This window comes from Python bivittatus, unplaced genomic scaffold (genome assembly GCF_059951505.1).
Source record: "Python bivittatus isolate LINGU-HERP-01145 unplaced genomic scaffold, Pbiv_v1 ctg000020_np1212, whole genome shotgun sequence".
NCBI lineage: Eukaryota > Metazoa > Chordata > Lepidosauria > Squamata > Pythonidae > Python > Python bivittatus.
In genome coordinates this window covers 79,277,809-79,290,061 of record NW_028277030.1, presented here as the reverse complement: position 1 = coordinate 79,290,061, position 12,253 = coordinate 79,277,809, and the positions used below count along the sequence as shown (strand labels likewise).

The 12,253-nt window shown below is 37.8% G+C and overlaps 1 protein-coding gene across 3 annotated transcripts in view; it reads right to left on the bottom strand.

Moving 5' to 3' along the window:
* Positions 1 to 12,253, bottom strand: part of SCAF8 (SR-related CTD associated factor 8) — a 180,916-nt gene that overhangs the window by 86,158 nt on the left and 82,505 nt on the right. Inside the window, exon 21 of one of the 3 annotated variants that reach the window (XM_088142313.1) lies at positions 2,580 to 4,928. The exons of 1 other annotated variant lie outside the window; for it this stretch is intronic. The gene's annotated coding sequence lies outside the window, so the exon portion shown is untranslated. Of the gene's footprint in view, positions 1 to 2,579; positions 4,929 to 12,253 lie in introns of those variants that run through there. One more of the 3 variants, XM_088142328.1, reaches the window with a different exon arrangement.

Here is a 12,253-nt window from a genome sequence, read left to right as displayed (position 1 = left end):
CATTGAAGTTTCATTCATTAGGCATCCACTTAAGTCTTTTGATGGAAAAATGCTATTGGTTGAAATTCTCTGATGACAGAGTGTCCCAACACTTCAAGATGCTCTGCTACCAAAGGACCAGCACAGCAAAAACAGGAAGAAAAAACAGTTCTTTGGAAAGAAATCCCTTCTACTACTTCTAATAGGAAGTACATTTTAACTGCGTTTTGAGCTGATCTAAACGTTTAGTGGATTTGGAGTGTGGCAGAGGGCTGAGAGAACTTGGAACCTTTGAATCTTAAACTTCTTTCATCTTAGACAGACAGACAGAAACGTTATTTTGGGCACTGACCAATAAAAACAAACAAAGCAAAATTATCCCCTAACATCAATAACTGTTAGCAACCATTTGTGGGCAAAGCTTGCACATAATGTAGCAGAATTTTGCTACTTTTAGAGAAATAAATGTATCTTGGTTGTTTAACAGATAATGCAAATAAAAATTATCAGAGTGCCCTGGAAATTTAAATAAAAGGAAGGTAATCATCTGGTGGCGAATGTCCCTGTAGAACTGACAATACAAAAGAACACAGCTGTGGTTTCAATGGCACCCGTGCCACAGGGGCAGTATCAAGTTTCATATGGGGTTTTCCTATATTTCCCTTCCAAAACAGCTGTGGGGTAGACCTTGAATCAGGCTAGAGATAAGGCTCTCCTGAATTTGGGGACTGTAATATGATATAAATATGACGCTGGTTTAGGTGCTAAGATTTAGTTATTAACAATTGTATTATGAGAAAATGCAGCATTAGCAAGAGTGGGACAAAGGTCATCAGCCACTGTTGCAATGTGGCAAGAAGGTAAAAACAACCTATCAAAGATTTTCAGACATAGAGTAACAGGAAAGTGGTCACTTTCAGGTCAACTGACGATTACAAACTAAGATAGATAGGGAATTAAACTCTGAGAGATCCCAACATAGTCTAACAGGGAAGGCTTGGTACCAGCCCAGTGGGTATACTCAGCTGGGTAATCATCACTAATAGACCCATTTAAAATTATCAAATTCAGTTTTGTAAAAGTTCGAACAAGGCAAAGCCCTCTATAATCACTGTATACATCCTTAGACTGGCAGCATAGAATAGGGGGTGTTATTACAGAGGATAAAAGCTGGTAGTGACATTTAGCCAAAAGTGATTTGTTGTTTGCTCCAATTCTTGCATTAAAATCACCAGCCAATATTAAATATGTTGCAGGGAATGCAATCACTAGATCTTCCACATAGGTATCTATTTTATCCCATACATGTCTTATTTGTGATCATATGCGCAGGGCTGGAATGTATACAATAATCAAAAGGAGTTGACTCCTATTGAATTGAAGCAGAACTGCCAATGCATACTCGTCTAATGGTTTTAAACTAGTTATTTGAACCTGTAATGAGGCAGATATTAAAATATCTAAATCCTTGTAAAGTCTCCCATGTCCTGCACCAGGCACAGCTTTCAGTGCAATTGTCTTAAACCCTTCTGCTAACAATTCACCCGTGTGCCATGTTTCCTGGAAAAAAAACTATGCCATAGCTGGAGATATATGCCAGAAATGATGGATCTCTATTCCTGAATTTCCTCCCTGCAATATTCCAGAAAATGAAAGTCCAGGAGTAATATTGGTTGAATGTCATTCAGCCAGACAAAGGTATTGCTGTAGACATTTCCTGGAAAGCACGGGGGCCCCGCGTGCAGGGATTATATCCTGCAACTCCTGCGGTGCCAACTGCTGCACTGAAACAGTCTGTGTTGAATGTCCAAGTGCCCTTTAGTGAAGTTGAGATAGAGTCCTGTGAATGCTGATCTGCAATCTCTGCAGTTTATGGGGCTGAGCTCATCTTACTCCAGTTAAGACTGGAGCTTCAGACATTGGAAAATCTAGAGACTGATTAAGGGAGGATTGTTTGATCCCTCCCAGACTATATCCTGTCTTCAGGATCCCTAGGATAGTCTTAATCCAGACTTGATTGTTACCTATATTATGATCCTACTAGCATACTTCTAAAATTCTTGGCTTCTCTATCCTTTTAAATGTGTGAACAGTATATAGAATTTTATTCGATGCTGATTTTCAAATTTTGTCTCAATCACAGATGGCAAATTGCAGGATTGTTGGCTAATCAAACTCATAAAACACTTTTCTTTCTAAATTTCCTAAACTTCCACGCACTAGGAAGTTTAGTCAATGTGAGGAAGCTCTATTTGAGGAAAATTTGTCCATCACTGATTATCTTTTTATTAACAATGCCAATAACCCCAAAATACTGTTTAATAAACGCTATTATACATGACACAGGATAGGATTCCACTATTTTTAACAGTGAAAGAGAAGAGTTAATTATAAGAGATATTGTTTTTACAGTGAGGAAATCTGGGGTTCTATCTATATGGCACCATGCTTATTCCAAATTGCAGAGGTTTATAGTCTCTTTGTGAGTCAGACAATTTTTATGCCACATTTGGATTACTTTGTAAACTAGTGTTTTCAACAGACAAATGAAGGGGAAAAAAATTGAAAATAGTTACTAGGAGCAACATTATCTTCAAATATCATCAGACTCTTCAGACTGAAAAATGTAAACTCATTTAATTTTCTTTTGCTAATGCTCTGTTCAGCCACAAATAATTATTCATCAGATGGACAATACTGTAACTGCATAACTACACAAGCATAAACTTGGCAAATTTAAATTACACTCAACTTAAGAAAATGTCTTGTGTTTAATGACATGGACACAATTAGAAATCTGATCCTAGAACATAACACCATGGTGTATAAAATCAGGCACAAATTTGTAATGATTTCTTCAGCAAGAACATTATTCATATATTCTTTTCCTCTAAAGAATAGAGAATCATTGCTCCAAACATTTCTTGAAGAATGTCTCATGGGAGAAATAGAGAGCATGTTGAACTCTGCTGATCCATTATTTTTTTTTCTCCAATAGATCAAAACAGCTTAATTGATCCATTAGGGAAAAAATCCATTAGATCTCAAAATAGCAATAACACTATTAAAATCAATTAAAGGGTGGCTATTTTTTAATATTGTAGTTGGTTCTAATAAAATCTTTGTCCTATTACAGATTGAGACAGTTTGTAGGATCACATTGTAGTTGTGTTTGAAAGCTCTTTTTTTCTTGAGAAAGCTAAATTAGAAGTTAGATAAAGATACACACAATTTGAGAGTCATAAGTAGAGGAAACAGAGCAGTAGAAGTATCATAGGAACAGAACTATGGATGCTAGTGGTAGCTGTAGCAGGGACATGTATAAGTGCAGTCCGCTTCTCAAAAGATCAGCTTTGGCAGTGGCAATACAGCTGTGTACTGATTTCTACATTTAAAAAAAAAAAATTCAATAAAATAGTTGGTTTTCGCTGTGTTCATTACTCTGTTGTTGCTTCTTAGTACTGTAATGGCAAGGTACCTAGTTGAGTAGGTTTTATGCGGCCCTTCCCAAGCTGCTGCCCTCAAAATCTGCTAGAACTGCAATCCCCAGAATTCCCTGCTAGCATCATCAACAGCCATGGTACTGGGGATTTTGTAGTTGCCATCCCAACAAATAGGAAGAGCATCAGGTCAGAGAGGGCTTTTTACTTTATTATCATGGTACAGTGAGGAGGTCAAACTCTAAGATTTGAAATGTTACAAGATGAAGAAACTGATGACAAAAATAGGACTATGCAGCTACTTTTTTTATTGTTACACAAGTCCAAAGCTGTGGTCACCATGCAGTACAGCATAAGGGGAATGATTTTGCTGAAAGGTTTCAAGAGATCATAAGCTACAACATTTTGAATGACTGGCCCTTTGCTTCTCAGAGAAAACAAACTTAGCAGAGAGACAGAAACTCTGCGGATGGTGCACAACCACATTTCTTTTTTTTTCCCTCTCTACAGTTGATCAGTAAACTAAGTTTACATGTTTGAACTTGAAATGTAGATAAAGCTTTGAGCTTACTGAGGTCTTTGTTTTAAGTATTAATAAATACACTCTTGTCCACTGAGTGCTTTTTAAAATTAATTTGTTATAACTTCATTTCATCATCACTTCTATTTGTGCCTCACTTTTTCAATGTTAACAAGAAGCCAAAAGATGAGTCTGGACAAGTACTGGCCTTGAGATTTAATTTCAAATTCTTCTAAAATTCTGAAGACTTTAGGATTCATGAACCTAAAAATGTTCTGATCTTCTCTGGTTGTCACAACCCTTCTTCAAGACTTCCTGTGTAACAGATTAAGTGCTTACGGAGTGATATACTGACAGGTTGCAAAACATGATGTTATTTTGACACTGACCACTTGTGTTGATGGAAATGTCTAGAACCAAGGGTGTATCCTTAATGCAGGATCTATACAATCACCACACATATGGTGTTACATCAAATGAAACTTCCTAGAACACATTTTGAAATGTCTAATCCCAAAGCAAAACCACTAAATATTTTTCTTGCAACCTGTCCTTATTAACAACATTAGAAGATATGAGTGGGTTTTAGTTATAGTTTACAGTCCAGTGTTATCTTCTGGTCCTGCAGAAGAGCCTTTCTCTGTACTGGATGCAAAAACTTTCATCTGAGCAAATAATCCTCAAAAACATAGGAAAAAAAGAGTATTCTTTTAAAAAAACTCATAGAGTTTATTGCTTTCAATTTATAAAATTAAGCCTGCTCCAGACAGGTAATACTGGTAGATATGTTTGCAATCCCTATTTTTAAAAAATCAGAATGTGTGTCTTGACACACAGTGCCTCCTCAATATGCAAGGCCAGGTTCCTTCCTTCTAATACTTCATAATCAAGATGCGATGTGGTGCCCATTAGAACACTGAAGTACTTCTCATTTAACTCTGCCGAGCCCAGCATACGGTAAGTTGCCACAACCTCCTTCATCATATTGCCTGTTGACAAAAGGAATAATTACTAGTCGACACAGGACATATGGTTTGACTTTTAAAAATCAATTCCCAAAACACAGAGACACTAACATTCAAAGACAAATTTAGAGTACCTGTGAATTCACATTCGACATTCTTTCAGCATGTTCCTAGAAAATTATGAAGTCTGATGACTGTTAGTTACTTAAATTATCCCATGCTAAATTAGTTACTCTGCTTACTTTTCTTGACAAAATTACTTTTAATATTAAAATGTTGATTTTCAGCTACTAGTCAAAGTTGCCTCACCCAACACTCAGATATTACATTAATTCATTATAAGGCATTCACCTTTTTTTTGGTTTTACCCCACAGAATTCATGTGAAAATAAAATAACATTGAACAAAATAAATGAAATATGTATTTCATATAGCTTGAAATGAGAAATTAGTGGGGAGTATGACTGTGAAATCATGTAAGATACATGCATGACAGTACTATAATCTTAATTACAGCTGCAATCCTGCAACAGTACAAGCCTATAAATATCATTTTAAAATATGGATTACTGACTTTAATTCCAAGCATTTGTAAGAATGCAGTCTAAACCACTAAAAATATCCTTATTTGAGAAGAAAGTCCTAAAGTATTGACCCAGCACATTAAGTCTCAATGAACCACTAAAAATCTGCTTGACAGGTCAATGGAATCATGGAGAGACTTGTGAAGTCAGTTAGTTACTGCGGCCTGTTCCTTAGTTCTGCTGCACTAAAGCTCTACTGCTGAAATATCAGAAGCTCCAGCTATGATTAATTCAATGTAACAAACTGGAATAAAGGGAAAACCATTTATAGCTAATTTTCCTACATTTCTTATCAAATTGTCACAGTGCTAAAATGCACATTCTAAGAATGGGAAGTGAAAGTAAACTTGGTGCAATGTATAGAACACCCACTATGCATTATATACACAAATGGATGTGATGAGTGCTGAATGCAAATAGCTAAAGTTGTATGTACAAAACACATAACAGGTCATGATTACAACATTTTTCTTAATTATCTATTTTGAATTTGACATTCTAGCCCTCTTCTTGCTACCTCAAATATTTCAAGGTGTATAACATGTAACTCTGAAAATATTTTTGAAAATATTAAGATGAATTACCCCAATAGAGACGAATAAAATGACAAGATTAATCCCATGCACATATGCTGTTTACTTATGAAAGCTGTACTTTGGTCCTCTGAACACTCTTTTCATGATATGCACTGGAATAAAGCAGGATGGTATCTGCTTGAGCATAACAATTTCTTAGCTTTCAATTCTATATTTCCTTTCATCTATTTATACCTTAGAAGCAAAGTGTAATATTTGTTCTAAGTTATGAAAACAGTAGTTAACATGTACAATATCTATAGTATTACTGGAGAAAGAACTGAATGAAAAATTAAATAAGCTTTAAAAAGTGCTGGTCCAACATGCATATGGGCCAGATGAATTCTATACACATAAACCATGTCGCTAGAATAATAATAATAGTAACAACAATAACCATCATCATCATTAATGACATTCATAGACCACCAAATCCCTAAAGACTGTCAGTGGTTTATAGATAAGATACATAAGAAACGGTAGACTGTAAAGAAAAATTATTTAAATATAAGGTCCACAAACTAATGAAAATATAAAATAAAATAAAATAAAATAAAATTACCAAAACTAAGATGGAAACAAGGCCCAAATGCCATCTGGAAGAGCTCTGTTTTGAGCAGTTTCCTGAAGGCAGTCAGGGTGGTAGCCACCTGGATGTCCATTGGAAGGTTGTTCCAAAGAACTGGTGCAGCTGATGAAAAGCAGTGCCATTAAGCCTCACCCCCCTCATCTCCCTAAACACCACAGAATTTTTTTTCTTAAAAGGAAAAAGAAATTCACAGAAGAACATAGTTTCTAATGGGAATATTCTACCCTCCCCCAATATAGAAAAGATAAAATATTCATTGAATCAGGCTCAAATACTGGTGACTTCATGGTTATGAAGTGGTTTGCATTCTTCTGGGATTGTTTCTTGACTTAGCAGTCAAGGATGTATCGGGCATTGTCCTCTCCAAGCATTAACCAACTCTGATCTTGTTTAGCTTAAAGATAAGTCAAGCTGCTGACCTATGAACCACTTTATAATTCTAACTTATTTACTTTAATTTATTGATTTACATGCAAAAACCAAAAAGTTCATGCTTCTGAATTCATTTTTTAAAATAGAACAATCTGAACAGAGGTTTATTAAATGTACACACACACACACACACACACACACACACACACCCCTATGTACATATGAATGCATGTATAGGATATATTCCAAAACCTAGCATCAATTTAATCAGTGTAACCCCAAAGGCATCTTCTGTTCAGTCTAATCAATATTAGAATATCAAAAAAAAAACACAAACCCACCAACCCCTCCCCCCCAAAAACAAAAAAACAAGGAAGCATTTCACAGCATTCCTGCAAAACTTAACAAAATTAAATGGTGAATGAATATTTTCTATGGAAAGTTTAGACTTTGAAACCTAACCTACAGAATATATTCAAACAAATAATAATTGGCCAATTATCAGAGAAAATTAAAGAACTATTAAAAATGATACACTTAAAATTCCAAAAAGTAATATTGAATGGTATATCAAATATGTTAGTTAATTTCCTGTTCAGATAAATATCTCAGTAATGAAAATTTATGGTCTGTACTTGTGTTAAACTATTTAGTTCCTACATATTTCTGTAGGTATGCAATGCTGTTTTTACCAGATGAGATATTTTTAATGACATACCTTCCATCAAGATTATAAAAGCTTTTCCTTGTGACTTCACTTTAGCTAGCCCAATTATATCTGGCAGAAAGACCTGATATCCTTCCTCTAGTTCAGTGTTGGTGCCTCCATTAAGTTTGGACACGAGACCTATTTTTTTCTGTTTGTTTGTTTTCCCATTTCTTAGATTTAGACATAATTTTAAACTGGCTTCCGAGATTGTGCAGCTGGGAATTTTGTCCCCTAGACATGAAAAGTTAAATTCTCCACATAACTAAGTTGATCCAAAATAACAATATTATAAGAGGCCAATGTCCCACAGAAGCAAATCTATTAGATTTTTTTAAAAAATTTGGTCATCCCATTCTGTTATCTTTTTACGGGTAAAATTTTCTCATATGTATCTTGGTCTTCAATTTGGTCAGCAGCATTTTTGGCAAACTACAATGTCAAAATGAGGCACACTTGCTATAACATTATCATGTAATTGTCAGAATTATATGCATATGTTCTGGTGTCTGACACAAGTGCATTAGTTCTAGCATTTGCATGATGATGTTATAAAACATATTCCCTCATCTGCCTCTCCTTGCCCCCTTGCAGACATCCACAAACTTAGTTCTCATGAAGATTAAAAAAAAAAATCCAGTATTTAATGTTTAATAAGAATTTATTGTTATTGTGTTGCTGTTGGATATGGAATTTGGAAATTAAAACATTAAGTCATATTGTAGGGCTTGTCCTATCATTGTTACATTGGAGCTAAAATCCATAGGATCATTAACATGAGTTTAGACTCTTACCTATACTCCTGGCATTTGGAACCTATCAAGATATGTAGTTTGTGCACATTGGGAAGGCCTCAAGAATTGTTGCACAGCTCTACCCTAACTTGTAGCAATGAGGCTGTGGATATATATGTTGTTTGTAAAAATGTGAAATAGTATTTTTCATGAAGGAACAAAGAAAAGGACTTTCAAGTAATATGTAAGTAATAAATAAAGCTTTCTGGGGTTGTTTTATGGTAATAATATTTAAAGTCTTTGCCCCCTTCTTTTTCTTGTAGCTAGCTGTATCTATGCCCTTTTGTTATTTTTCTGTTACTTTTTAAATTAATATTTTATTATATTAAACAAAAATTGATGTGGCATACACTGGCTATAAAGGTGGAAATGCAAATAGAGGAGTCTTATTGCTTTGACTAATCTGACATACAATAATAAGACATCAAGAACAGAGTTGCATCACTATCACAGAGAGGTAGTATCGGTTTTACAGAGCTAGAAGTGTTAAAACAGAGGGGAGAGAGAAAATCACTGAGCAAAGAGAGAGAAGGATGAAATAAGTGGCCCTTCTTTTCATATGTATCTGTTTAAAGGCCTACAGAAGCACTCTTAAATTCTTTTAAGAATGTTTAAACATAAATCAAACAAGTCAGTAAAGCTGGGGATATAATGGATTTATGCAGCTAATCCACACAGATATCATGAAAATATTATTTTCAACATTTATGCATACATTCCACATTCATTCTCAACTTTCTCAGCAAATGACAAGTAAAAACAACTGTACCACTGTTTAGAACCTTAAATGAAACAACTAACTGACAATTACTGGGTATTTAATACTGAATAAATAGATTTTCAGAATGTTGCTCATCACATAAATCAGAGGGCTGCAAACTTTTTGAAAGGTGGATACAGTTTCAATTCTGAGAATGCATTGTGGGTGCTATAATTGCTATGAGGGCTTCCCCATTTAAAAATATCTGCTTTGGTAGCACAACAGTTAAAAATAGAATCAGTTGAGTTATGGAGTGTTGAGTGAACCAAGGAGAGGTCCACATGCATGCTGGTGTCACTGGTTTGGAATTCCCATAGTAAATCTACTTCTGAAGAAGAAATTAGAATCTATATCTTTCTGAAATAATCTAGCAACTAGTCTTCAAGCAATAAAAGATTCTAACTCAAAAAATATTACGGGATCATGAGTATCATGGGTTTCCTACTGAAACACATTCACAATCCTTTAAGTAGCTATGACCATTACTTGGTTTTTAGGGAAGCAAGCTTGTGGGAGACAGTAACAAATCACTACATAAAGGACATTCTTTGCATGTTGAAAGTCCACAGTTCCATTTAAGAAGATATTAAAGATATTAAAGAGCAAAGATGGCAAAAGAACCTCTCTCAGCCACGAATGGCTGGGCAAGATGGACCAACTGGCTTACTTGGTATAAAAGAAACAAAGCAAGAAGTCAATCATGTTTCTTGTTATCAGAGGAACTCTAAAATATCATGTCTGATTCCTTAAACCAGACTGTGGATATGTTCTAAGAAGAGGTCTTTTTTTCTGTGAGTTAAATAAATAGTTCAGCTCTAGGTAATTAAATTATGCTGACGGCATAAACAAAAAAGGCGCCTGAGCAGCCTCTCTCTGCCCATAGTTCCCGTAACTGTCCCTGATATACAGAAGAGCTGAAGGAACTAAAGAGGGCTGAGACACCTAGAGTGCCACTGGCAGAAGACGGGGAATGAAGACAATCAAACACAAGCTAGAGTCACTATTAGAGCCTACCTTGTGGCAGTAAGGGTAGTGAAATGTGGTTATTTCTCTGCCCTTACTGCGTTTGCAGAGTCACCCAGCGGCCCTTTTTCAGGTGACCCGGTCCCTCCCTGGAGGGAGTGATACTAGGTTTCACTACAGGGTCGCTGTGAGGAATATGCTATGCATCTAGTGGATAAAGTCGCTTGCATCTGCTCTATGTTGGAGTCCAGCTTTAGGGCAGCACCAGTGGAGGCTATGGGGACTAAGTCTGGCTGGTTAACTGGGGGGAGTTTGATCCCGTTGCACCTGAGGAAGTGGACAGGACTCTTGCAGCTGTTAGCTTGGCCACTTCTGTGTTAGATCCGTATCCCTCCTGGGTGGTTAAGGCTGCCCAGGAGGGGACATGTGATTGGATTTAGGTGGTGGTTAATAATTCCTTGAGAGAGGGGGTGGTTCCATTGGCTCTTAAGAAGGCAGTGGGGTGCTGTCTCCTCAGGAGGCCATTGCTCGACCCAACCAGTCTGGACAGTTTTCATCCAGTCTCCAACCTTCCCTTTCTAGGGAAGGTTGTGGAGAAAGTGGTCACGTAGCAGCTGCAGAGGACCCTGGATAAAGCGGGTTATCTGGACCCCTTTCAGTCAGGGTTCAGGCTGGGTTACAGGACTATGATGGCATTGATCACACTCTTAGATGACCTCTGGCAGGAGTGGGATGGGGGCAGTGCAGCCATCCTTGCTCTTCTTGACCTCTCAGCAGCCTTTGATACCATCGATCATGGTATCCTCCTGGACCAGCTTCGGGAGTTGGGGGTGGGCGGTACTGTGTTGCGCTGGTTCTCCTCCTTCCTCCACGGTCGGTTTCAGTTGGTGTTGATGGAGTGGGAGAGATCCAGCCTGTGCTTCCTACTTTGTGGGGTGCCCCAGGGCTTGGTTCTCTCTCCTATTTAACATCTACATGAGGCTGCTGGGTGAGGTAATCCAACAGTCTGGGGTGAGGTATCAATATGTTGATGATACCCAGCTTTATATCTCCACCCTGGGCCATTGGAATGATGCCGTGTATGTCCTGTCCCAGTGTCTGGAGTCTGTAAGGGTCTGAATGAGGTGTAATAGGCTTCAACTCAACCCAAGCACGACTGAGTGGCTTTGGTGTATTTGGGCCTTCCGCTGACAAGGTTTTCCCATTGTTAGTCCTGGATGGGTGGCACTGCTCCAGACAGACCTGGGGTGCAATCTGGGGGTCCTCTTGGACTCACGGCTCCTGCTAGAAGAGCAGGTGGCAGCCGTGACTAGGAGGTCCTTTGCACACCTTAGGGCTGTGCACCAGTTGCGCCCATTCCTGGACTGGGAGACTTTGCTCACAGGCACTCATGCCCTCGTGACCTCTCATCTGGATTACTGCAACACACTCTACATGGGGCTGCCCTTGAAGAGCATTCGGAAGCTTCAACTGGTGCAGAATGTGGCTGCATGGATAGTAAATGGTGTCAGACATTTGACTTATGTAACACAACTGCTACATGAGCTGCATTGGTTGCAAATGTACTTCTGGGTGCAATTCAAGTTGCTGGTTGTCACCTTTAAAACCCTTCATGGCTTGTGATTGGGTTACCCAAGGGACTGTCTTCTGCCAGTTGTTTCTACTTGTCTAATTCAGTCCACCAGGTTGGGCATGTTATGGGTCCTGTCAGCCAAGGAATGTCAGCTGGCGGGGACTAAGAGACGTGCCTTCTCTGCCATAGCCCCTGCCCTCTGGAATGTTCTCCCTTCAGAGATTAGGATGACCCCAACCCTGCTGGCCTCTCGTGAGGTCTTGAAGACCTGGTTATGTGCCCAGGCCTGGGGCCTAAGGGTGTTAAGGGACCTGTTTCTTGGTTATATTAACATCTATGGCAATAGTTTTACTTGGCAACCGTATATATTTATTTGTATTGTTTTAATTGTTTTATGTTTTTATGATTGCACGCTGCCCAGAGTCACTTGTGA